This window comes from Triticum urartu, chromosome 3A (genome assembly GCF_056163025.1).
Source record: "Triticum urartu cultivar PI428250 chromosome 3A, HENAU_Tu73, whole genome shotgun sequence".
Taxonomy (NCBI): Eukaryota; Viridiplantae; Streptophyta; class Magnoliopsida; order Poales; family Poaceae; genus Triticum; species Triticum urartu.
The window spans coordinates 569,206,766-569,211,678 of NC_141875.1; positions in this window are offsets into that span (position 1 = coordinate 569,206,766).

The window sequence follows — 4,913 nt, forward strand, 5'->3', positions numbered from 1 at the left end:
GATGTAGTCGATCACAGGGGTACCGGCAGCGGTCTCGGGGTCTACCGGAAAGAAGTAACGGGGGGAACATAATAAATAACAGAGCAAACAAAGCATCACAAAGCATAACATGGCAATACGTGGTGCTAGGGGTGACCTAACGCAGTACTAGGTGCTACCGGCGAAAGGGGAAAGCATCCGGGAAAGTATTCCCGGTGTTTCGCGTTTCCAGACATATGAACCGGGGGGGGGGGGAGTTGCAAGTTTGCTATGCTAGGGATGTGTGGCGGATGAACGGGCTGCGTATTTGGATTCGTCTTGTCGTTTCAAGCAACTTTCATGTACAAAGTTTTTCCATCCAAGCTATGGATTAATTTCTATGAATTTTAAAAGTTTTAATTATATTCTAGGATTTCCTGGATTCGTTTAATAATTCGAATAAATAGCTAAATGGATAAGGATACCCAAAAGTGTACCCAGCAAAAGTGTAAATGAGGTTGACACGTGGGGCCAGTCAACTGTCCAGTCAGCAGTTGACTGGTCCACGTTTGACTAGTCAACGGTCCAGTGGGACCCTTTGTCATACACTAAATTTTTAGCAGATTCTAATTATCTATTTTAAATTAGCAGTGGTCCCACATGTCATTTGTTATTAAGCTAATTAGAAACTAACTAATCCTAATCTAAGTCCAAATAGGGGCCGGCCTTACTGGGCAGAGCCCAGCCGGCCGGGCACGCACGCACGCGAGCGAGCACGGCACCCCTTGGCAGAGAGCCAGCGGCATGAGCCAGGAACTAGCGCGGCGCACACCGGCGCACGGCCAGGGAGCGGACGGGGGGTTAGGGCGCGCGCGGGGTGGCTCGTCGGGGCCGCCAGGGACGGCGGCGGACACGGCCGCGAGAGGATGGGTGTCGGTGTCAAAACCGGCGGATCTCGGGTAGGGGGTCCCGAACTATGCGTCTAGGCCGGATGGTAATAGGAGGCAAGGGACACAATGTTTTACCCAGGTTCGGGCCCTCTTGATGGAGGTAAAACCCTACGTCCTGCTTGATTAATACTAATGATATGGGTGTTACAAGAGTAGATCTACCACGAGATCAGAGAGGCTAAACCCTAGAAGCTAGCCTATGGTATGATTGTATGTTGTGATTGTTGTCCTACGGACGAAAACCCTTCGGTTTATATAGACACCAGAGAGGGTTAGGGTTACACAAGGTCGGTTACAAAGGAGGAGATATCCATATACGTATTGCCTAGCTTGCCTTCCACGCCAAGTAGAGTCCCATCCGGACACGAGACGAAGTCTTCAATCTTGTATCTTCATAGTCTAACAGTCCGACCAATGGAGATAGTCCGGCTGTCCGGAGACCCCCTAATCCAGGACTCCCTCAGTAGCCCCTGAACCAGGCTTCAATGACGATGAATCCGGTGCGTAGTTGTCTTCGGCATTGCAAGGCGGGTTCCTTCTCCGAATACATCATAGAATAATTTGAATACGAGGGCAGTGTCCGACCCTGCAAAATAAGTTCCACATTCCACCGTAGAGAGAATGACGTTTTCGCAGATCTAATATGCTAGCTTGTTTTGGCAACATGACGTTACGTCATGGCCCGGTGATTACTCGAACCGTTTCTTTTAACCAGCCCCGCACATAACGCGAGGCAGTTTTTTGACACGTCTTGTCAAAGCAGAGATTGTGTACCCTTATTATGGGATTTTCATCAATACGGGCATGGGTAACCCAACTACGCCATCAATTGCGGCGCTTGGGGGATAAGCGAGTTTTATCAGGCAAGTGGGGACGCTTAATTTTTTCTGCCCATATAAAGGGATAAGGATTCACCTTTCTATCCATGCCTCCTTCCTCCTCTGCTCATCTTCTCCCGCACACTCGAGCTCTAGCGCCCAAGCTCTCACTTCCATCTCAACATTCTCCAACCATGTCCGGAGCGGGAGACAAGTGGATGGTCTCCTCCGTCACGGAGGGAGACGTCAAGAAACTGAGGAGAGCCGGATACCTGCCCGACGACATCGCGCACCGGCTCCCAGATGAGGGACAGCTCATCCCCACCCCCAAGCCCCATGAGAGGGTGGTATTCCTCACCCATTTCCTCCGCGGACTGGGATTCCCTCTCCATCCCTTCGTCCGGGGCTCATGTTTTATTACGGTCTGGATTTCCATGATCTTGCCCCGAACTTCATCCTCAACATCTCGGGTTTATCGTCGTGTGCGAGGCCTTCCTCCGCATCAAGCCCCACTTCGACTTATGGCTGAAGACCTTCAATGTCAGGCCGAAGGTAGTGAGCGGCCGCCAGGCGGAGTGCGGAGGTGCCATGGTGGGCAAGATGCCCAACATCACATGGCTCGAGGGCTCCTTCGTGGATACCATAAAGGGGTGGCAATCGGGGTGGTTCTATATCACCGAGCCGCGCGACCCCGCATGGGTAGCGGCCCCCGAGTTCCGATATGGCATCCCCATGCGGCTCACCTCCTGGAAAGAGAAGGGCCTGTCCTGGGGTAATTCAAAAGAGCTGACCGGACTCCAGTCATGTATTCAGAATATGGTGGACAAGAAGCTCAAGCTTGTCAACATAGTCCAGGTTATGCTCGTCCGCCGGATACTCCCGTGCCAACAACGGGAGTTTACCTTGTGGGAGTTCAATCCGGCGCAGCATCGAACTCTGAACAGGCTCTTCGATTCGACTCGTGAAGATGCCTAGAGGGTGCTGTTCAAGAGCGCCGAGGTCCCTCCCCCCATTACTGAGGATCGCGGATTCAGCGCGAAGCGCAACGCCAGTGCGGTAAGTTATTTTACCTTTCACAGGATACTCGTTTTCTATATAGATTGACTCTATGCGGGATCTAAACTCCCGTGCCGTTAACAGGACTGGCAGAAGATGGCCGGACAAATCGACTGTCCGGCTCCCTTGCCCAAAGGCCCTGCAGATGCCCTTCTGGCGAAGATGTTGACTCTGGTCCCTTACAAGGTGCCGGAGAAGACCAAGAAGGCCAAGGGAGCTCGAAAGAGTTCCCGATGCCAGGCGTTGTCGGACTCACCGTCCGATGACTCTGCGGCGCACTCTTCCCCCGGAGACGAGGAAGAGGAAGAAGAGGCTCCCCCACCGACTGGGGGAGACAAGAAAAGGAAGGCCGCCTCAACTGGGGAGGCCGGAGGGTCCAAGAAGGGAAGGACGCTCCTTCCGGACAGCTCCACCGCCGCCGACGAAAGTGAAGACGAGTGGTTGCCCAGGGCCAAGCCCCAAGGGAGATCGTAAGTATTCGGATACCAAAGTAACCCATAGGATTCCTTTGTCGCATTGCTTTCCCTAATGCCGAACTCAATTGTGCAGGCCGCCCCGAGCCAATATCGAGGTATCCTCGGACGGCTCCCTGGGCTCGTCGGACATGGATAGCGATCCAGTCCCGACCGCCACCTCCCCTCATCCAGCCGACCACTCTGAGGTGCTATCTAAAGAGGCACCGGATCGAGGGGCGACAGTCTCGGAGGCGCCTCAAGGCGACCTTTCGGACTCCGGGAGCCGAGGGGACGGGGTCCCCGAGAGCTCCAAGTTCGGCCCTCAGCCGAACACCGCGCCGGACCCTCCAACGGTTCCGAGCTCGGGCAGGCGGTCCCCTTCAAAGGGGGGTGAGACGCCTGTGCCGGTGACCTCTGTCCATCCAGAGGCGCCGGACACTATGTTGGAAGCGCTTCGCAGCGCTTCCATCGAGGAGGAGCACCGCACTATCATGAGTGTGGTGATCCAGAAGGTTCAGTCCGCCAAGAGCGGATTGACTGAAGCATGTACTAGCCTTCTAATAGGCTTCGAGGTAAGTGTTTTAAAATGTAGTAGAAGTATTACCGCATAGACAGTAGCCCCTGATGCTTTGTTCGGTGTTTGCAAAGAAAAGCCGAACAGAGGATCAAATAATATCGCAGGAGTCTAATATGAGTATGTCAATATGCATATGCAGGCTTCTCTGCTGGCATCCGCCGCACTAACTGCGGAGGTCGTCGTACTGAAGCAGGACCTCGATGGGTCCAGGAAAGAGCTCGGCCTTGTCAAGAGGCAGCTCGAGGAGAACGAAGGTAAGTAATACCCCGTCTATGGATATATGTATATAAAAAAGGACGCGATTGCGAAATGACAGAATCATTGTATGTTTTGCCAGGGGCCACGACTGAGGTGGCGACCCTGAAGCAAGCGCTGACCAAGGCCGAAGAAATAGCGGCCAAGGAGCGCACCGAGCAAGAGAGGCACGAGGCTCGCGTGGGCGAGGTGCAGCAAGAGCTCCAGGCTCTCGTGACGAAGCACGAGGCGTTGGAGCTTGACTTGAAGACGCGAGAGTCTGAGCTTGCCGCGGCCTGTGAGAGCGCGAAGAGTGCCAAGGCCGAGGCCCAGAAGGCCCTTCAGGAGATCGACGCGATGAAGAAGATAGCGGCGGGTAAGGCTTTCTATATGCAAAGAAAGCATGTAAAGGTGAATTACCGATTACTTACCCGAATCCGGAGCTCTTCAGGAGCTTTCGCAGATTTGCCCCGCAATGTGTCCGATGCCGCACTATTCTACCAGGCCGAGGACGGAAGCTCGACGGAGAAGCTGTTCTGGTCTCAGTATGCTGAGGCCGAACATCCGGTGCCAATGAGCGACTAGCTGAAGCAAATGGCCGAGCTACATAAGGCGGCCGATCAGGCCATGAAGGGCTTCATAGTCCGGTTGTGGCCTGGCGACCCCCTTCCGAATAGCTTCTTCGGCCTGGTGAGGCGGCTTGTGGATGCCTGCCCTCGGCTGGAGGTCGTCAAGCGATCCGTCTGCATAGAAGGTGCACGCCGGGCTTTCGCCCGTGTAAAAATGCAGTGGGTCAAGCTAGACGCCGTGAAGCTGATCAAGGAGGGGCCACCGGAGGGCAAGGAGCACCGCCACCCCGAGATGT